This window comes from Myotis brandtii, unplaced genomic scaffold (assembly GCF_000412655.1).
Source record: "Myotis brandtii unplaced genomic scaffold, ASM41265v1 scaffold84, whole genome shotgun sequence".
Taxonomy (NCBI): Eukaryota; Metazoa; Chordata; class Mammalia; order Chiroptera; family Vespertilionidae; genus Myotis; species Myotis brandtii.
In genome coordinates this window covers 9,273,881-9,297,204 of record NW_005371410.1, presented here as the reverse complement: position 1 = coordinate 9,297,204, position 23,324 = coordinate 9,273,881, and the positions used below count along the sequence as shown (strand labels likewise).

General features: G+C 39.9%; 1 protein-coding gene across 1 annotated transcript in view; it reads left to right on the top strand.

Annotated features, from left to right (window-relative positions):
• Positions 1-23,324, top strand: part of CCDC85A (coiled-coil domain containing 85A) — a 179,754-nt gene that overhangs the window by 19,722 nt on the left and 136,708 nt on the right. The gene's annotated exons all lie outside the window — the stretch shown is intronic.

Below are 23,324 nucleotides of genomic sequence, written 5' to 3'. Positions count from 1 at the left end.
GCATTCTGGTTGCTGGTATATATATATATATATGATTATTTATTATGAAAACCAATATCATTAAAAAGGAAATATGGTGTCCCTAAACAGGCTTGATGCTGGGTTGCCTGAATGCCTATAAATACGCTTTACTTGACCTTGATTTTTTTTTATGGTGTTGCGGGCCTTCGCATGAATATGTGACTTTACTTTGCATCTAAAATGTATCAAATGATTCCCTTCTCTACTCACTCAAAACCACCCAACCCTCCTAACCAAACTCCCTGAAACGTATTCTAAATAGCACGCTCTTTGACTTTAACATGAGAAATATTTTTCGGTTGTCTAAATGTTCCTTTAAAAAAATGTACAGATGTGTTTGGACACTCCTTTGGTTTCCACAGCATAATATGCACTGCATTTGCTGAGGTTGCTTGAAACCCAAGTTTTTAAACCGTTGGAAGAGGTTTAATTTTCTGCATCTTGGTTCTGAAACCACCTTGAACTCGAGAGGGGAAAAAAATAATTTCTTCAAAAAACAAATGAAAAACCCCTTACCATCCTGTTATGTTACTTATGGTTGAGTTGGAACTAAAATGATTGGTTTTATGAATTGTGGGCTCTTTTCATTCAAAATATCTGAGGTTTCTCACTCTATTTGAAAGCTGCTCAGGAGTCAGTGGCAGTCAGCTTTGAGCTGTGGTGGCTTCCAATTTTAGCAGCAACACAATGGGGTAAATTTTCAATGTTGTACTTGAGGATTTACCTGTTGGATTTCATTTCATCCTAATCCTTTTCTTGTAGTGCTGAAAATTGACTCCTGAAGCTTGGCTTCTAATGCATCCAATGTTCTCTTAAGCACACGTGGAACTAGAAAGGGTGGGAAAGGTCGGATGGTTGGTGGTTTGTGTTGGGAGATGGAGACAGGGAGAAGCCAATTCTCCCGTTGTGTAGAGGCCTCCTGGCTGGCTGGGGCTTTTAAGTTCACTGCGTGTCACTCACTCTTTCCAGGAGAGGCAGAGATGCTGCCGCGATGCTGAGGGCAGCCTTGGCTGTGCAGCTCTCACAGGGATGAAAGGCATCGAGAAAGATATTTCGGTTGTGTTACTACCAAGGATACGTCACTGACATGAAGCTTGTCTTCAGGGGGTAATGGGTTAACAGGAAGGTGACCTTAATGGCTTTTCCATTTCTTGATTACTTTTTGATGAACATGAAAAGTAAATGATGTGCACTATTTTAAGGAAAATGTATGTTAAACAAAAAAAAATACTTAGGGGCAGGTGGTTAACTTACACAACTATTGTCTCTACAAAATGACTTTTTAAAGTAAAGAACTCATTGAGTTTAATCAATGTATGATTTAGTGTACAAGAAAAGTTTTTAGGTGCGACTGTTAAACGATGCCTGGCATAAAGTAGGGTTTGTCTCTAGAGAAGGATGACATTACATCATGGCTTACTGTTGCCTGGATTCAGATAAACATCATGGGTCAGGCAAATGATTTTTAAAATGTAGCCATTTTATCTAGTTGAAAATCTGATGTGTCATTTAGAATGTCACTATATTTAATTTTTGTGTGTTTACTTCTTTTCTCATTCTAAAGTGACAAATCTTTTGACAGTTGATATCCTCACCAAGGTATATTTGTAGCACATTTGCATTATGTTTTTAGTTCAGTAATTAATTGGAAAATGAAGTGGCACAATGTTCATGGATCATCAGTCTATAAACAAGACACTGGCAGCTTGTATTTATCCTGCTGTTACAAATTAATTTTTGATATGGATGGTAAGACATGATCTTTTATACTTACAAATCACCACACACGTTGCTTGAGTCATTGGTTTATAAACAGATAGGAACCAGTAGCAAGTTTAATCTCAAATTGCAGATTTGCCAAGTCACTTACAGAGTCATTCTGTTGCAGTTGGTGTGAGAGCCAAGTGTTTTGGATGAGCACTTGCATGCTTTTATTATGAACAGAAAGGAGGTGAGAGTAGGTGGAAGTGTCTGCATTATATGGCAGAATGAAACAGAGACGGTGGGATATTGTCCTACTTGTAAGAATATACATCCCTCCAAGAAGACACAATATATACATGGAGGGAACATTAGTGAAAAAAAATTGCTTTAGTTGACTGTGCCTTGAGCATCTTTAAGTCTTCTTGTGCCTTCAGTGGCAAGCTACTGGATTAATTAGTAGATGAACTTGACCTCCAAGAGTTTCCTTTGGTTAAAACAGTTGGCTTAATTTCCAACTGGATGCAAAGACAAATTTTAGGCAGTTTTCTCTTAAAAATATCTAAGGCTATATAGCCACTTTTCAATTAGTAGCTGATTCAAAAGCAAAGACCAAAAAAAAATAAAAAGCCACAGGAAAAAAAATCTGTAAATTGAACAAAATGCTCATGAATGCATTTAACTTGTTTAGAAGTTATTATTCAACTATTTGTTTTCAATTTGTAGAGAGTTCCATTTGCAAAGATGAAGCAGATTCAACACTTATCACATCTAGACATTGAGGCATTTGTCTATTCATTCAAGTTACTTGCTGTATTCCAGATTTGTAAACCAAGTAATTAAATAGCCACTTCTAGCTATAAATGTACACAAACTGATAGCCTCCTTGAGAATGGGGGATTCGTTTACCTGACTCCATTGAAATCCAAGGTTGGATTAAACTTTTTTAGTGTTCCCTTTCACAAGGAGACCAAGGGCTTTTGCTTCCAGTTATCAGCTGGCAGATCTTTGCTTTTTAACAGAAAACGTTTTCGCTCAGGTCATGGATGCCATGGATGATTCAGGTTCTTTCAGTAGCAATAGCTGTTCTATTGTTAACCTTCCAGACAAGGATGATTCTGATCACCAGGCCTTTCTTTACAAGTAGTCCACCCCTCGGACATTATGAACCCGGTCAAAAAAATAATAACAAGAATTTTATTTTAATTCTAGAAGCACATATTTCTGGTTATCAGCAACTGAGAAAAAATTCGCAGAAGAAACATTACTCCTTATTTTATTGTTTATCTTCTTTCTCCTGAAAGTATTGCTCAGTTATTATTAATTTGACATTTGAGGGCAGGTTCCAGTGAACAATAGCTTCATACCCTCCTTCGACATCACCTAGCCAATGAGAGCGCACACAGGGCATTATTCTCGTATCTTAGACAAGGTCAGTTCATTTGGCCTTGCAGGACGGAGTGTCAGGGTTGCGAGTCTTCCTCCTGAAGGCTTCTTATCGCCTCTTTTCCTCTTTCATGCGAGTATCTCTAGAGATAGAAAGAGTGCTGTTTCTCCCACTAACTCTTTCTCTAGAGCAGCAGTTTCTCAGCAGCAGCACTGGTCACATTTGGGGCCATGGAAATCTTTGTTTTGAGGGGGTCGTTTTGTGTGTTGTAGGAGATTTAGCAGTAACCTGGGCTGTACCCATGAACCACCCCCAGGTGTGACTAATTAAAATGTCCCCAGACCCAGCCAAATGTTCCCTGGGTGTGGGCAGAATTGCCCCTGATCCAGAATCACTGCTTTGGAGCCGAGTTTTCCAATCTGGCTGCAGATTAAAATCACTGTGGTAGCTGTGAAAAAAACACCTGTGCCTGGGCCCCACACTCAAATGCAGATTGACTTGGTCTGGCACTGGGCCTGAGCACGTTGCAAAATGAGCTCCTCAGGTGAAGCCTGTTGCCCCAGGCTTTTTAAGATGGTTGGTGTGGGTGAAGCTCTCAAACACCCAAGCCTCCTGGGGAGAAGAAAGTTAACTTTTCCCTTTTTTGCTGAAATGAACTCCAGGACCGAGAAGGACTGACCCCAACAGGTACTGTAAGACTTCACCCCTCTCAGCCCAGAGCAAGGCTGTATTATAATGCACTTTGGGGGGCTATGCTTTGAAAATTTGAGTTTTTGGCGGGTGGACTTATTAGGCTAATTTTGGGAAACCCTGGTATATGGATAGTTCGAGATTACTTTTTAAAGCCTTTGCATCCAGATGGAAAAGGGAGAATGTGAGTTTCTAACCCATTTCCGGTGGATACCAATGGTGCATGTAGATCACACAGCGTCTGCAATGTGAATGCCTGTTTATAGGTTTTACCCTGGGTCTTAGGGCTGCTCCTTATTCTCTGTTGAGGTTACTAATGAGTGTACAAAAATGCTGATAACACAAAATGGCCTCGTTTATGGAGGGGTAAGAACCCGTGTGTGTGGAGAAGCCCAGCAGACTTTTCTGAAGCAAGGTCATCTGTAAATTAAATAGTGCTGCAGTATAGCATGAATAATTGCTCTCATTAATCTTATATTTTGCTTAGAAAAAGCCATAGCATCCCTATGAATGAATTTGGACAACAGAAATTGAATATCTCTCGGGAGAAAAATTTCAATGGTTACAGTATACCAGAACTGATTTAATTGAGGATCTCTGAGCATATTTTCTATTGTGTGAACTGAGATGGAAATGGTTAAAAAATTAGATAATAGTTTTTGATCTTCAAACTTTAATATGGTAACTTGGTAGCCTTATATCCACTTTGATAGGACGTCAATTTAAGATGTTTTGAAAAATAGAATCAATTATTGTACCATACTTGTGTGTGCACATTGCATTTATCATAAGAATGTATTAGATTACATTTTTATTTAATGACATAAAAACTTACTATTGGGAATATTTTGAAATTTCTTAAACTATATCTGAGAGTCAAACTATTACTGGAAAGCCCAGATGGCTTGGAAAGGAATTTTCTAGTAGAATGTCAGGTTTTCAACTCCACTGTAATAACAGCACAAAACGAGACACATTCTTTAACTCTAGGGGATCCTTTTCATCTTTCTCCAAAGGAGATTTTCTGTATCTATAATCTGTTATATATATGTGTGTGTAAATGTATATTTTATTAGCTTTAATATTGCATCTGAACAATGTCAAACATTCAGTTGACTGTTTAGGCAAACAAATGTCCAAATGCATCCAGCCACTAAGCTAGTTGCTGCTGTGGTCAACCAGAATCCCTTTCAGCTGATTATGGTTGTGTCATTTGGATCCAACTGAAATCAATTAGATGTTTGTACTTTCCTATTTACTGCAACTTTCCAGAAGATACAGTAGAAAAAGTATGATTATTGAATTAGTGGTGCATTTATCTTTTTAATAGGAAGAATTTAGAATGAAGCATGGGGGAAGTGAAAAGTTAGGGCGAGTATTCTACTTCATGAGATAACTTCACAAGTGTCAAATGAGTGCAGATACAGTGATTTGCTATAAGGTTATGCATTTACTCATAGTAATGATAGATTATTCTGGATGTGTTGGTGTGCAGTGGTTGGCAAACTCATTAGTCAACAGAGCCAAATATCAACAGTACAATGATTGAAATTTCTTTTGAGAGCCAAATTTTTTTAAACTTAAACTATATAGGTAGGTACATTGTTATTAACTTAATTAAGGTACTCCTAAGGCTTAGGAAGAGCCACAATCAAGGGGCCAAAGAGCCGCATGTGTCTCGCAAGCCACAGTTTGCCGACCACGGGTAGGGATCTCAGTCAAGCTCTGTTGGTCAGAAATTAAGAGTGCGAAGCCATATTTTGCTGAAGTTAAAAAAAAAAAAGGGTAAGGTTGTACTTGTGTATCAGCATTGGGTCAGTGTATCTTGATGATGTCTTTCCGACTGAAATTTATGACCTTAGGTTCTAAACTGTCTCAGATTTTAGGCACTCCTGATGCTTAGAGACCCCAGGGCTCCCTATGCTAGATAGAGCTGTGAGTTCCTACATTAAAGGGCCCTGGGTGGTTATTCTCTCCTCCCACCATGTCTATTTTAAAATAATAGATTTTAAGTCACTTCAAGTCCCAGTCTATTGTTAGCGGTATTCCTTGCTGTCCTCAGCTGGCCTGACTTAACTCATTTTCTCATTGTTTCTAAATTCTGTTCTGCTGTTGCTAATGGCTGGTCATACCTCAGGAGAGTGAAAAACCACACTCATGAGAACTCTTTAAAATAAGAGTGAGGGGTCTTGAAGTGTCCTTATATGAATGAAGTGCATGAGCTTTAGTGCCTGGCCCATGTGCCATGCATTTGTAATTATTGTGGCTTTCTAAGGTTCATTTTTGCTTATTTTGGGGGTCTTGACTATGCTTCAGAGAATTGAGATCTTTCTAAACAAACTCAGAAATACTTGCTTCTTAGGTACTCGGACTCAGCCAGGTTGCTTTTAAGAGTACTTTAATACATAATGTTTAGGACAAGCATTTGTGCACACTTAAGAAAAAAAATTATTTTGAATTTGACTCTGGGAAACACTGAGAATAATTTCAAGTTCTGAAATAGGCTGAATTGCAAGAATTCTAGGAAATTGGAGATTCCATTTCAAGAATAGACCATGGGACACTTGAGAATAAAGATACGAAATCTCAGCTCTAAGTTAGAAGTGTCTCTGTCTAATCTGCGAAACGGCGAGGTTCAGGTTACTGCGGCGCCTGACATAATCACCTCCTCTTGAGAGCGCCCTTCAGGAGCCTCCAGTAGGAAGAATGGCTGCTCTTTCTGAGAAAGAGGATCCTTAAGCCACAGCCAGGCAGTGGCAGAGAGGGATTTAGAAAAGGGAAAGTGGCAGAGAAACAGCAGGTTGCATTATCGTCCTTATAAAGGCAATACCGGTTTGTCCTCCCTGAGATAAAAGGCAGTAACTGGGTTATTCACATCTGGTTGAATCATTTACAGTTTTCACGTAACAGAGAGTTATGTATTACAGAGCAGAGCTTCTGTACCTGAATCATTATGGAAGGGTGCAGCAGGTCTTGGGACCTGGTCATGGGCCTGGAGTGAAACCAGGCACACAGTCACTTACCAGATAACAACCTCCGGAATAATAGTTATTAGTGTTTTTTATATCCTCAGTTATTTAGGCCTTCTGTAGGCTTTTCTATGAGACAGAAATGTCAGGCACAAAGATGGGTTTGGTGATTGCTCAAAAGAGTGATTTAATTATTCAAGCTTTATACACACACACACACACACACTATTCAGTGTTTAATAGAACATTAAATAAATTGAATTTGAAGATATTGAATGACCTTTAAAAAAAACCTTTCACTTTTATTTTCAGCTACATAAAGTACTATGAATTCCTACGTTTTAAAATCTTGCAAACAAAACATTTGTAGCGCCACTTATGCCTGCTGCTACGGTTAAGGGATAAATGTTTTGGTGAACTTTCGATGACCAAGAAGTCAAAGGTGTTCTCTGATGCTTCCTGAGTGAGTTGGCTTTTCTAGTCAGGTGTATTTATCATTACTTTAAACGGAGAATTTTGTCTTCTAGCCATGGTTGCAAAGGAAACTGAAAGGTCTTCTCATCTTTCTTCCAAAATTGAGGGGTTCTTTGAATTTCAGGGGAAATCCCTGATCTGGGTTGTGTGTAACTACAGCTTCCTGAGTGTCCATAATTGCTAACTGGTTCAAAAATGGTTAGAAGCATGAATTGCACTTGGAACATGGTGTGTGCTTTCTTATCAGTAGGAAAAAAAGGAAAAAAAAACAATTAGTGGTAAATATTTACATGCTTGTGTGTGTATATTTTATTAGTTCAGTTAACTGAGAATAGATTTTAATACTAACAAATAGAAAGAGGACACTGTAGTTGTATTTAGTTCAAGAAGTCACAGAATCATAGAACTTCAATCTGTAAAGTACTCTACATTTTATCCAGTTCAACTTTCCCATTTTCTGATTGAGGAAATTGGTTTCCAGAGAAATTCACAAGGCCAATTGCCAAGTGACTAGAGGACTAGAATCAAGCTGACTCCCAAGGCATGGAATCAGTGTTATAAGGAAGACATTTAATCTTCTAAACCCGGAGGCCACTGAAGAAGGGATAATCAATATATATAAAAGCCTAAGTGACGTTACAACTGGATGACCAGATGACTGGCCTGTAGCTATGACGTGAACTGACCACCAGGGGGCAGACGCTCGATGCAGGAGCTGCCCCCTGGTGGTCAGTGCGCTCCCACGGCCAACCTCCCATGGCTGGCCAACCTCCCGTGGTCCCTCACCCCGGCTGGCTGGCCTCAATCACCTGTGAGGCCGAGGGACACCACCCGTGCACAAATTCATGTACCGGGCCTCTAGTGTTTAGTAAAACTCTAAGTGGAATACAGAAACATCCTTTACCTTTTCCTGTTGAAAATTCTGAAGAACCAGAGACCTGAAATGATGAGAGTGGGACAAGAAGAACGTCAATAGACTATGGCTTAGAAGACCTGGTGATTTAGGAGCTTGGATCTGGGAACTTGTGGTTAGGCCAGTTGGGGTGCACAGTTCACAGCTGATGGACAGCTGCTCAGATGCATTATTAGAAGTATTCTTGCCCCTTGCCTGAGAGGCCAACAACCTTACTACTCGTTTCTTTCCACATAGACTCTCCCCACTCCGAGGCCACATTCCTTCTAGGTAAATGTTTTTTGTGAAGGTGGACTGACCTTAGTCCTGTCCTCACACATCCACTTGTAATAACAGCCCAAATGCCGTATGTCTGGAGAGGTGTCAGCTTCTGGACGGCAAGAAACAGAAGGGAAAGAGACCAGCAGCAAAGGGATGGGCCAGATGGCAACACCAACTGCTCTCAAGGACTTGTATTTTTTAATAACTCAGCTACTGCAAACAAAACTAATTAAGCCAGTTTTTCTGATTTATGCTACCGTAGCAGAAGTAAAGTATACTTACATTACACTTTTGATGGCATTTAAAAGGTCAGAATATCCGAGTTGCAGATTTCTGTTCAAAGCAGCCTGGTTTGTTGAGCCACTCTTGAGAATTCAAATTAACCATGCTCATTAATTCAGCATCTCTTTTATTTCCCTAGACAGCAAGTGCCAATTCACCATTTACCCAAACAGAATAATAAGACCCTGAAAGGCACGTGACTAATCCATCATCTGCAGATATGACTAATGACAACTAACAGGAAAGTGAGCTAAGAGACAACTTAGAGTGAGTGAGAGAGAGAATGAAAATGGCAGGCACAGGCAGTGTGAGGGGGGCAGTGCCATGAAGAACTTCAAAGGATCCGTCTGTTTGGCAGTGATGTTGTCAATGGGGACCTATCTTATGTTGATTGGCAGGACAGTCCAAATCATTGCTATAGGAGCCAACCAGAATTGTCCTGGCTGTGGAGCTGGGAGGGTGGGGGACTGCTGAATTTAGCTGCTTATTTTATACGTGAGGGTACTTTGATAGCACATTTACAACTATGCTCAATTAGAGGTCTAGAAATAAACATTATCCACGTGGTTTGCCATGATTAGCTCCCCCAGTTACAAAGATTTTCATGAGAAACAGTTTGGAATCAAGTTTCTCAAAAGGTTTGAATAATGCTTATTTTTAGTGTCCCAGACTTGACTTGGAGTGGTGAACACACAATAGAGTGTATGGATGGTGTGTTGTAGAATTGTGCACCTAAAACCTGTATAATTTTGTTAACCAGTGTCACCCCAATAAATTCAATAAAAAGGCGGGGCAGAAAAAATGGAGATCAATACTTCAATACTTCTTTTCCTAAAATTGTTTTTACCCTAAATTTCTTTGTCTTTTTCCTGTTGCAATCTCAAAATTGCCCACATTGGGGTTTATTGGCCTATCACATAAATCTGTCTTTGATAGAAACATTATTCCTGCCAGAGTCTACACAGCCACATTATATGATAGGCATTCATTTACAAAAGAGCTAGACTGAAACCTATTCACAAAGCATTCTTATTTTGTAGGTGTCTGTGGAATTTCACCCATATGTTAAAGCAATATGTAGATACCCATCCTTAAATTGGCATTTGGCATTCAAGCTTTATTTATGGCTGTAAAGCAATGAAGCAATTTTATAAACCTCCTTCAGTCAAATTCTATTTTAATTGTGAATAAAAGTGATATGTATCTAAAATTATCTTAAAATAGTTTAAAATATAATTTTTTCATGGAGTTCAAAAAATAGTATGATGAACTAACTTATTTTTATATTTTTAGTTATTGGGGTAACTTTGGTTAATAGCAAATTTCAGGTGTACACTTTATAACACAACATCTGTATAGTACATTGTGTGCTCACTACCATTGTGTAGCTCCTTCCATCACCATGTATTTGACCCCCTTTACCCTCTCCATTCCTGCCTCCCCCCTTTCCCTTTGGTAACCACCCTTCTATTGTCTATATCTGAGTTTGTTTCGGTTTTGTTTGTTTGTTTTTATATCCCACATATGAGTGAAATGATCCAGTTCTTGTCTTTTTCCTTCTGACTTATTCACATAGCATAATACTCTTAACATCCATCCATGTTATTGTGAATGGTGATATTTTATCTTTTTTAAGGCTAAGTAGTATTCCATTGTATATATGTACCACAATGTTAGCCAGTGACCAGTTATCTACTAACACTCTCATTTCATACAAGATCGTTTGAACATTTAAGACCTTAAGGGTAGCCTTTCTCCCCAAAGAAACAGCTGCCAACATTGTATTAATATATCTCCATTAAACATTTTTTGGAATAATAATGCTAACATATAGCCCAGGGTTGAGATTCCACAATGCTTTGTAAATGTATTTCTAGTGTCCAACCTTTTTTGAACATTATATTTACCTCAGTCATTGTAGAAAATCACAGTGTATATGTTGATAAACAGAATCCAGTGTTAAATCAGCTTCACTTTGGCAGAGTCTGGGTGAACTGATGGAGGCCAGGAGTCAGCCCATAGAGTGCTAGCAGCTTCTTGTCCCTCCTCTTACCGAGACAGGAAGAAAGGTGATTCATCAGTTTTTTGGGAGTCTGACAGCTTAGACTGGGGACTCTCTTCCTTGCTTGCCACCTCACCCAACTTCCTCCAGAGGTTGTGTAGGTGGGCTTGGGCTTCTAACAGTGAAGATACTATCCAAGAGGGATTCTATGTTTAGGTGGAAAGTTCAATGTGGAAGGCTCTATCTGAGAGCCATTGGGCTAAATCCTCTCCGCACCAATGTGCCTTGCAGGGAACTTGTCAGGGTTGTATCTCTTCTAGCAAGGTCAGATAGATGGACTCAATCCCAATTGAAGTAGCTACCGTGATGAGTCTGAACACCTCATGGGTGAACAAGATGCTAAGGAGGCTGCAGTGGAGATGACTTGGGATTTGTAGAGTTCTAAAGTCGGTCTAATGGTAGGATTCTTCTGCTTGGGCAGGGCTCAGCGGGAAGACTGCAGATGGTTGGCTTTGTGTGAAACGTGCATTCCGTGTCCAGACTCTTAACATATTTCTCCACATTGCTCAGTGGGACAGTGCTCTGGAAAATCAGGCTGAAGGATTTCGCTTTCTACTCTGCTGGAGATGGGATGTTCTCAAGTCTCTTTGCCATCTGTGCACTAGAACTTTGGAAGAGAGTAAGGCCATCAGGAGGCAGTGGCACCAGACTGTTATGTGCTTAATGATCTCCCATCTAGCCAGATTTCGGTGGTCTTTTCCCGGAACCTTTGTGCAGAAGATAAGACATTCTCTTCTTTCTTTGGCACTTTAATCCTATTACTTCACACCTGGTGTTTGAACCAGTTTGAAGTAATGTTGTTCAGTGAAATTGGAAGGGAAGGGCAAATCTATTGCAGTTTTATTGTAAATAATTTCCTTGACTCACCAGGCAGCCAGGCATTCTAAGCAATATCTGGGATAATAGAGATTTATTACAACAAATTAAGGGCTAATCAGAGTGTGTTCTGAGATAAACAACATGGTAAAGCAAATATAAATGTCTAAGAGGAAGCATGAGCCAGTAAAAGACTCATCTCATCAGTGTAGGTGGTAGTAGAAAACCAAATTCTGTTCAGATTTCACTTTGTATAAATTTCTGCACTGTCCCATGTGTAGATGAGAGATTGTTGAGAATAATACATGTATTGACACACACTAATTTATTCAACAAATATTTACTGTGTATTCCATGTGGATACAACATGGTGATAGACACTGTATGGGATAGAGAAGAGTGAGTCATACTGGGAGTTCATGGTCTGATATGTCCATGGAGGAAGACAAATAACAGTGAAGGTTGCAACTAAGAACCAAATGCACAGGATGAGCTATTGGTACCATGGGCCTCCGTGAGCCTGGGAGGTGGGTCACAGGATGCTGTGCCAGGGATGGCAGCTAAAAGGAGGCTTGTTGTGAGGTTGAGTCTGGGGGTGTGATTGGATTTGGAGAGTCTGGCAAGAAAGGTGAAGATGTGTAGGAGAGATGGCCTAGAGGTGGACATCAGGCAATGGTATTCAAGGAACAATGAGGACATGAGTAGGGAGATTTAATATGCAACACCACGGGGTAAAATGATATCATAATACTGATGTGGAAAAGTATCAAAATGAATGAAATGTAAAGGCTAAATTAGGTTAATTTTTACTACACTAAACCAACCAAAGTCACCAGGTTCCAAGGTTATTTTTCGCCCTTCCTTATTTTAACAGAATTAGTTCATTGATTTTCACTTAGCAGTGTATTTCTGCCTTCCGGGCAACTAGGCCATATTTTCTCTAAAAACCTTATACTGTAACATCTTTGTTACTGACACAGAAGATCTTAGTCAGAAGATGGATTTTCTTAAACTTGCAACCCTCATTGTAAAACTCCCCCACGAAAGAACAGGAATTCAGCATAACATTTGGTTATGAAAAATAAAATAATGGAAGATGATTAAATAATGTCATAAATCTAGTTACATAATGACATCAAGCACTGATCATTATAAAATCTCTTCAGGAAGCCTTAAGAAAATGAATAAAAAACAAATAATTAGAATTAAATTGAGTTATAAATCCCACTTAGTTTAATTACAAGGTCTGAAAGAATGGAGAATATTTTATATTCCCCCCCCCCCCCATGAGAAACTAATGCTGCTATCAGGAAGACACCTGTAGATAACATTTCATGCCTTATGTAATCTTGCCTCTATGCACTTTCCAAAATTCTCTGCCACAACCTAACAAAGACCTCAGACCTACTCATACCCTCATTGTTCCTTGAATACCATTGCCTGATGTCCACCTCTAGGCCATCTCTCCTACACATCTTCACCTTTCTTGCCAGACTCTCCAAATCCAATCACACCCCCAGACTCAACCTCACAACAAGCCTCCTTTTAGCTGCCATCCCTGGCACAGCATCCTGTGACCCACCTCCCAGGCTCACGGAGGCCCATGGTACCAATAGCTCATCCTGTGCATTTGGTTCTTAGTTGCAACCTTCACTGTTATTTGTCTTCCTCCATGGACATATCAGACCATGAACTCCCAGTATGACTCACTCTTCTCTATCCCATACAGTGTCTATCACCATGTTGTATCCACATGGAATACACAGTAAATATTTGTTGAATAAATTAGTGTGTGTCAATACATGTATTATTCTCAACAATCTCTCATGTACACATGGGACAGTGCAGAAATTTATACAAAGTAAGTGAAATCTGAACAGAATTTGGTTTTCTACTACCACCTACACTGATGAGATGAGTCTTTTACCGGCCAATGCTTCCTCTTAGACATTTATATTTGCTTTACCATGTTGTTTATCTCAGAACACACTCTGATTAGCCCTTAATTTGTTGTAATAAATCTCTATTATCCCTGACATTGCTTAGAATGCCTGGCTGCCTGGTGAGTCAAGGAAATGATTTACAATGAAATTGTAATAGATTTGCCCTTCCCTTCACTTAGTGTTACCCTCCCTATTTCACTAACCAGCATTACTTCAAACTGGTTCAAATACCAGGTGTGAAGTAATAGGATTAAAGTGCCAAACAAAGAAGAGAATGTCTTATCTTCTGCCCAAAGGTTTCAGGAAAAGACCACCGAAATCTGGCTAGCTGGGAGATTGCAAAAGCACACAAAGAGCCTGGTGCCACTGCCTCATGATGGCCTTACTCTCTTCCAAAGTTTTATTGACAGCCACACTCTCCCATCTAGTGCATAGATGGCAAAGAGACGAGAACATCCCATCTCCAGCAGAGTAGAAAGTGAAATCCTTCAGCCTGATTTTCCAGAGCATTGTCCCACTGAGCAATGTGGAGAAATATGTAAGAGTCTGGACACGGAATGCACACATTTCACACAAAACCAGCCATCTGCAGTCTTCCCTCTGAGCCTTGCCCAAGCAGAAGAATCCTACCATCACTCAGGGGTGAAGAGGGGAAGTAGGCAGACTCTGCCACCCCCTGCACCCGACCACAAGCACCCTTTCACTGGGCAAGTCTGCATCCAGAGACTTGTTCACACTTTTGCTAATATTTTATTTGAACAAAAGCGACACTTTATAGAGTTTGAAAACCTATGGTCTAACCCAGAGACATCAAAAGAAGCAAACATTTTGGATGTGTGAGCTGGATTTCTGGACCAGTCAATGGATGGGCCCAGGGAACACCCTTTCTTGATTGTTGTCACGGAGCATGTGTTCTGGATCTCAGCTGTGATGATAAGCATGTTACGAAAACATAAAATCAACTTAATTTATAGGCACAGGGTTTTATTTTTCAGAGGTAGACATTTAAATTGGTGCATCTTTGAAAACTTTCACCTTTAGTTTCTCCTACTTAGTTCCCACCATCTGTTCTCTATGTTGCGTTGCCTTCTGGGGCTGGAGAGGAAACAAAATATAAATTCTTTAAAGGAAATCAAGCTTTTGCTAATATCTACATATAGATGGTGAGATGCTGGCAATTTTTAAAGGTTTTTATAGGAAGTAACACGCTTTTCTAGAGAAATAGAAGTTAAATGTTTATCCTTGAACCCCACCAACCCAGAGCTCTGTCCTGTTTGAACCTCCCCCTTTTCTTTATTTACTATGGAACCATATGGGTAGAGTTTGTGTTTCAATATCTTAGTTAGATATGTGTGATCCTTATGGTGACATCAGTGGGTTGCCATTCCAAAGGGTCAAGTTTGAGTTTTTGGTTTCTTTAGTTGCCTTCCTGCCTCAATTCTGAATTGCTATAGGAACCTTTACTTATTAATGTAAGAGCTAACTTTTAATAGTATTCAGGATACTAAATATCTTAGCTCAGAAAAACTAAGCTAAAATGCTTTTTTTAAAAAATAAAATGAAGTTTTATTCTGTGTCTTTTCTCTCTCTCTTTCTCACATACTTTTACACACTCAGACGTTCACGGTAGCAGAGTATTTTGAAGCAGTTGTAAATGTTACAGCAACATAAGATCCTTTCTTCCCTGAAGCCATGTCTCCTGGAGTCCTGGGTTAATGAAACGGAGAAGAGCCTGGTTTGATGAGTGGAGTCTCAGAACTTATTGGGCACATGATGAACCACTTGCCCAGCTTAACTCCCAGAGAGAAGCTTGAGCAGTGATTTTATAGGCTTCAAAATGATAGTGTTTTCAAGCTTCTACCTTGTTATCCGCCTTCAGGCTCATCCTGTACATGCGATAAAAAGAAGGTGGGAGAGAAGGGAACATTATTAGGAGAACTGGAGGCCTTGGCTCTAAGTCTCAGGATATCCCCTCCAGTTTTCTTGTAAACTCTTAGCACTTCATGGTCTTGAATATCCACTTATGAATGCTGAAGAAACCAGAATTTCCTTGGGTGTCCCACATCAGTTCTGAGTCCTTCATTTATAATCCAGACGAGGTAGCACATGTTCTTCACATGTCTCAAGCACTTTTCTGTGCACACAGGCCTGTGGTCTGTGAAATTCAAGCAGAAAGGAAGGGACGGAATCTCCTGGCCATGGTATCAACTTCTGGCCATTCTGAGCCATCCTACTCCGAATGCCTCCCGAGCAGATCACAGAATGGGTTTGAACTTGCTCTGTGAGTTCATGTCCAAGTCATCATCTGGTAATTTATATCATAGCTCATTTCTACAGATGGCTGTGCAACAGTGATTTCACAGGAAGTAAATAGAATGCTAATTTGTTGAATGCCATGTATTTATAAGTAAACATTCTTGTGTAGTTTCACAGGACTTTTGTCTCTGTTCCTTATGAAGAAAATTAAAACAAGCAGACAAACAAAGCCCTAGTCACTTACAAGAAGATTAATTTAGGTCTGCGTGATATTTGGTAAAAATTACAGAGATGCACATAGGAGTCTGTTTTGTTTTTTGTTTTCTTTCACAACTAAATGTTGTATACAAACCTCCCTGGTTAGTAGATTAAATAAGAATGGCCTTTTTGGGTTGTTTAAGGCTTTTCATTTTTGGCAAAGCTTTTATTCTATGGTGTACCATAATGAACTAGCTATTCCCCATCAGGTATAAAAACTTAGGAGAACTTGCAAATTATGTTTTAGAGGCTTAACAATTTACATTAGTTTAAGACCTAAGTGAACCTAGATTAGCTTGTGTGTGTGTGTGTGTGTGTGTGTGTGTGTGAAGACGCCAACATATAATGTAAAGAAAGATCAGACAAATTACCTACTGAGTTGGTTTTTTATCCATTTATCTTTTATTGACCTACTAGAGGCCTGGTGCATGAAATTTGTGCATGGGTAGGGTCCCTAGGCCTGGCCAGCTATCAGGGCGATCAGGGCCTTTCGGCTGCCGGCCGGGGCCTTCCTTCTTTCCACACCGCCCCCTGGTGGTCAGCGCACATCATAGCAAGCGATCTAACTCCCTGTCTCCCAGTTGAACTCCTGTGGGGACAATTTGCATATTAGGCTTTTATAGATAGATAGATAGATAGATAGATAATGTACTAGGCTCTGTGCCCCTTTATTCTACAGCTGAGTTCCTGGTCGGTGTTGGGTTATGGACCACGGGCATGCCCTTGGAGCTCACATTTGTGACTCCAAACTTACTGGCCTTGACTTCTATTTTCATGCATGGCTTTGAGGCATTCGAATATAGAACTTAAAATCCATTGGAGATTTAACATTAGAGCAAATCCTAGAGTGCTTTTAGGAATAATTTTTGGGAATTTCTTAGCCTTCACTGGAGCTGACTCTTGTCTAATGTGGTCTAAGGAAAAGTGACAATAAAACTGGCACGGTGTAGAGTGGTGTTGGCACAGTGGACTGAACTGCTGACTACATGCTTCCTGAAAGGGGCTGTCATCAAGGTCACAGCTCTTTGCTCCAAAGAATCTGTATACATGCGAGCAGTTGCAAACTGGTGGTCACAATCATGTTTTACTTGGCCCACGTGTGTTCTAACAATTAGAAAACTCACATACAAATCTAAGTTTCTGGCTGCTTTGATACATGGGAGGGTCTTCTGACACTGGCCCTGCACCCCCACATGGCAGCAGAACTTCTAGTTTTTATTCTGCCTAACAGATCATCTCAGCACTTAGTGTTGGAAAACAACTACCCTTTCTTAAGGCTCATGGGTTCTGTGGGTCAGGAATTGACAAGATGTAGTGGGGATGGTTTGTTCTTACTCCACAGTGTCCAGGGCCTCAATTGGAAGACTTAAATTCTGGAGGCGAGTCACGTGGAGGTGTCGTTATTCATGTATCATGTGCCTGAGCTGGGATGGTTTGGGGCTCCTTGGGCTTCCCTGAGTCTCTATGCAGCGTTCCTTCTCTGCACGTGGTCCTCTTCTGGAACATGGCAGCCTCAGTGTCCTTCCTACAGGGCAGCTCAGTGATCCAAGAGCAAATGTTCCAGCAGAACAAGGCAAAAGCCACCTGGCCGTTAAGGATGTTAAAACGAAATCAACCGAGTAAATCTGGTTTTATTAGGTGATCATCGAATCAAGCAACATCCCATCTAGGAACTAAAAGGACCTCCGAGAGGTTGTATAAACTAGAAGGTTTTTATAGGAAGAAGAGTGGGGCAAGGGAGCTAATAACAGAAGAAAAGGGATGATTATTTTTAGGCCAGGACATCTTTTGGGGGAAAAGGGAATGGAAGAGGGCCCGCATGACATTACCCTGTGACACTTGGGTAAAATTTCAGATTACCCTGAAAGTTGCAGACTGGTTGATTAAGATTGTATTTCTAGGAGGGGTTGACACTACTATTGGATCAGGTATTAAATTTGGAATCATGGGCTGTTAGCACTAGTGACGCCATTTTGGGCTTGTAGTTTTCTATTTAACAAGGACCTATTGTTGAGGTTGTACTGTCACTTTTCTTTTACTCTATTGGTTGAAGTGGTCTCAAGCCCATCAGAATGTAGGAGGAAGGGCTATAGACCCCACCTCTCCATGGGCTAAGTGTCAAGAAATTTGCAACTATGTTTTAAAACACCAAATGGGGGTAAACATGCCTCCATTTGCTGCAGTCTTCACCACTCCCTACTATGTTCCATCCAGGCTACTTTCTTGATTTCTATTATCCGACTGTCACTGAGGGCATTTGAGTTGGGGATTACTGTCCTTCTTTGTATCTCCAAATGTAGATGAACTCTACATTCTAGTTAGAGTTTAATCTTCTGTCAACATTCATAGTGATAAATCTAAGCATTGCCTTTAGGGCAAAGAGGCGAGAGCAGTGTGGACGCACACTGCAAACTCCTGTTGGGAAGCTGTGTATGATTTTTGGCTGACAATACACTGCAGTATGATTTGTGCTTGTGTTGGCCATGTGCTGTATTTGCACTTGCAGAAATGTATTATCTGGTCATGTATTCGTTATTTCTTATTGTTGGATTTCTGCATTTCCTCATGCATTACCTTATTCTGGGGAAAATGGGCCAAGCTATTTGATCATTTTTAAGATGTCTTGTGGGTGTTACTACTGTCATTAAATAATGAAATTTTATTTAGTAGTGCCACACTACTAGGAATGTTACAAATAAAGCAATCACAATTTAAAAACCAATTAAGGAAAAGTATCTAAACCAAATATTATCATCTTTTCATTTTTACCAACCTCTCTTCTTTTAGTGATGTATCAAGTTGCCCTAGTAGGAATACTGGGTGTTACCTAACCTTCACTTGTCCATCATCCCTAGACTGTCAACAAACTGGGCACTTTATTCTCCTAAATAATCCTTTGATCTGTCCCCACTGTCACTTTCTTAGCTCAGACCCTCATAATTAGGACTTCTGGTAGTAGGCCACCTACCTGATGTTCCCCTCATTTCTAATATTTCCCCATTTCAAACTGTCCTCTATTTTAGAGTGATTTTACTAAAACCTCAATCCGGTCATGTTAATTCTCTGCTCACTGGCTCACAATGACATATCTTTGCCCCTGGATAAAACTCAGTGTTTTTCTGTAAATGGCACAGCAGGTCCTATAGGATCTGCACCCGCCTTAGCTCCTGGACCTCACATCCAAATTGTTCTTATTCCCTCCAGTACATTCACACTCTAGGCTCTGGTCCTAACTTGCTTCTGAGTACTTTGCTAGGAATACCTGGCCAAATCCTACACTGGAAGCCTGTCCTGGTGTTCTGGCTTTCCCATTCTGTGCCAAAGTCTGGGTTTCTGTAACATCTTAGAGCATTTATCCAGGGTAATCATTCATTTACCCCCTGTCTTCCCAATTCTAATTCAGATTTCTGGAGGGAAGAAACCATCTTCTCTCTCTGTATATCAATGCCTGACATATAAGTAGGGCTCTTTCTTGGTAGAAACTTGCAGAGTGGCTGGCTGACTGGAGCCCACCAGTGATTCCATTCCAAAATTACTCTTGCCGAACGGCAGTGTTCAGAGATGACTTGCACTGGGATAGAGGGCCACATTCCAGGCTCATGGTTGACAGCAGGGAGGCATCATTCTCTGTACTCTCTACACTGAAAGGGAAAGTATAAATATATATTTGGGAAGAAAACAGTGAAAGATCTTTCTCTGAAATTCATATATCTTGATGATATATTTGTATATGTTGTATAGTAAGTATAAAATCTAGGCATCCCTGTTAAATGTCAAGAAAAAAACTTGCTTTGAATGTACCTGCACTTATACATTTCTTAGTTCCCTTTGTGAGCTGTCAAGAAAAAAACTTGCTTTGAATGTACCTGCACTTGTGATACATTTCTTAGTTCCCTTTGTGAGAAGCCTGCATTTTCACATACATTGTCAGGAGCATCCTGGTATAGTGGATAGGTCATGCGCTTGGAACCAGGCACACTCTGTAAATCCTGCTTCTAGTTTCTTCCTAAGCTTCATGTCCTTGGGGCCAGCTTAAGTCACTTCTCAGAGCCTCACCTTTTTAATGGAATGAGGTAGCAGATAATAATGGCAGTTGACAAATGTTAGATCCCTTCCTTCCTCCAGAGGAGAAATAGTAGTGCACCTCATTCCATATTTGTTTGACAGTTGCATAACCATTTCAGTCATCTCTTTGCTCCTTACTAGTCATTTTAATCTCAGCAATTTAGAAGCGAGAAACCTCATATTGTAAGCTAATTGTCACTAACTATGTGCTAAGAGGACATAACATCAAAAATCAAGGGAATGAGAGGTGAAGAGCTCTCAACTGACTCTCCAGTCTTAGGTGAGGGCTCTACACTGTTATCAGCTGACAGCTTCCTAATGAATCTCCGTGGTCACTGTTGTTTATAAAAGAAGAAAGAAACACTTGAATGTGCTTTGAGTGTGTCCAGAATGTCACAGTATTAAGCTCACTGCTTAGTTCTGGCCCCCTGTTGTCTGCTATTAGGGTATTAAGTCAGCATATCACATTTACCTTAATTTCATCCCCACCTTGTAGATACAAGTTTGGATGGCTTGGGTGGTAAGGCAGTACGGTAGCAATCGGGATCCACTATCTCTGTCTATTTTGCTGTAATTGGCAGTAGATTCTTTGTGTTGCCAAGAACTGTAGCTAAAATTACCTGTGTGTCAAAACAAAAGGAGTTCTTCTAGGAACTGCCTTTTATTAAGGAGGTTGGAGGAAGAGGGGAAAGAGATGACTTTTATTTGAATACCCACACTCTAGGATCTGGGCCAAGCAGGGGTTGAGCTGCCTCTTAAAATTTTTATTATTATGCACTCTAGGAACCTTTTGAAAAGAGACTAATGCACTTTTAATGACTGGATATTAAAGAGTATTTATTTCAAGTATAAAAAAGTTGCTGTCGAAGTGATTTTCTTTTCTCCCAAAAAGTAACAAAATCTAATAACTGAAAATAGAACAACCAAAAATAGTCTCTTCTCATAAGTATGACCTGACCGTGGATAAAGGTTTGGATGGGGCAGTTGAAACTGGTAGTGAGTTGGAATTTTGGGGAGAGGGCACCCAGTCGGCAGCAGGAAAGGCAGGTGGATGGAAGGCCCTCAGGCAGCACACAGACATGTGCCCAGTGAGGCTTGAATTGGCATTGGGAACAGGGCTTGGTTGATAGTAGGTGGCGAACTCACTCGACTGAGATAAGACTACACAGCTAAGCACAGTCTCCTAGGGAATAGTTGACATCAGTATATGTAACATGCACAGAATATGTGCTCTGGGGCCAGACAAGATTTTGAGTCTTGGCTTCTCCACTTGGTACATGAATGGCCTTTGACAAGGTATGTAACCTCTTTGGGCCCCAGCTTCTTATTTATAGGAAGAGGATGGTAAACATGTCTACCTTATGGGGATTTTGTGAACATTAAGAGAATCTACGTATATAAAGCAACTAGATTGATATCTGCCCATAGTAAGTGCTGCATAAATGTCTAAGATGAGTTATTAGGATTTTCACCAATTGCCACAGGTGAGGATCAATGGTTGTATAGGTAAAAAGCTTTATCTGGGTATTAATTACCCAGTGGGTGAATTTTCTTTCATCTTGCTGGGCAAATTACTGTATTTATTTCCTAGATAGATGCTGGTCTCTAAGATAAGCTGAAGGTGGTCCAGTTAAAGGAAAAAAAGGGAAAGGAAGAGCATGTGTACATAAATAATGGTTAACCATTGTATTGACTTGCTGGTCAAAGGCAGACTTGCTTTCAAACTCACGTAGTTTGAGCCTAGAGTCTGAACTTTCAAACTCATCAAAGTGAAAGGTGATATAGTTCTCCCTCTCCACTGCCCTCTAAGAATATTCTTTATTTTTTATTTTTTGTAAAAATGGAACATGATTATAATAAAAGTAAGCAACTCAGAAAGAATAAAGCCAAAAAAAGGGCCTAAATGGTATCATCCAGAAATAAACACCATTCAGATTTATGAAACTTCTACACATCTCCCCATGGGTAATAGAGATGAAGATGGATTGAAATTGTTTTACAAACTGAGATAATTATACCCCCTGCCTTTTATGAGGGTTGCTGTGGAGAAATATGAGCCAGTCTGACTTTTTCCTCCCCATGAATTGGACTTGCCTTTTTCTGCCTAGAAAACTTTAAGCAACTCCCCCCATGTCTGTCTTGATGGTGATGCTTCAGAATTGTGTTTCTTGGGTTGGAGTGAGCCCTGTTGATATGGTCACTTTTTTATTTCAGGAAATTATCTTCTATTTTGTTAAAATATTTAAGTCTTATTGTGCAGTTCCAAGAATTGTTCATAAAGCACACAAATTGTAAATGGCTCCCCCCAAACTCACCATTATCCCTTCCCAATCAAAACCTCTCCTTTGGTATATTTTGGTTACAGGTACTTTATGAAATATATGTTGTGCAAATAAATATATGTGGTTTGTCTCTTCATTTTCTTATCAGTGTATTTTGCAGAGCAGAATGTTTTAGTTTTAATGAATTCTAACTTACCAGTTCTTTCATGGATTGTTCTTGGTGGTGTATCTAAAAATTCATGGTCAAAGTCAAGGTCACCTAGTTTTTCACTTATGTTATTTTCTAGGAGTTTCTTACTCTTGATCTATGATACAATTTGAGTTAATTTTAATGCTAATTTTTTTTCTTTTGCATGTGGGCAGTGCCATTTGTTGGAAGCACCATTCTTTCTCTATTTACCTTTGCTTCTTGTCAAAGATCAGTTGACTGTATTTATGCGGGTCTATTTCCGAGCTCTCCATTCTGTTCCTTTAATGTGTTTTTCTGGTTATTTGTTTTTTTTTCTAATTCTGCAGTCTTGATTGCCATAGCTTTGTAGTCACAGAATTTGGGTTGTATGAGTCTAGTTAAAATTTGTTTTTCAGTATTATGTTGGCTATTCTCAGTCTTTATCTTTTTACATAAACTTTAGAATTAGTTTGTTGATATCCACAAAATAGTTTTTTGGGATTCTGATTGGGATCCCATTGAATCTGTAGATCAGGTTGGGAAGAATTGATGTCTTAATAATGCTAAATCTTCAGTCTACAAACACAGAATATCTCTCCATTTATTGTAAAGGGTATTGTATTGTAAATTTCAAATTCCAGTTGTTTATTTCTGTTATATTAGGGGCCCAGTGCATGAATTTGTGCATCTTGAAAGGAACTGTGGGCTACAAGGCTGCGATGGGCACAGGGGTGGGTCTCCGCCCATCCTCCCCACCCCCGCCCGGCCCCTCCTG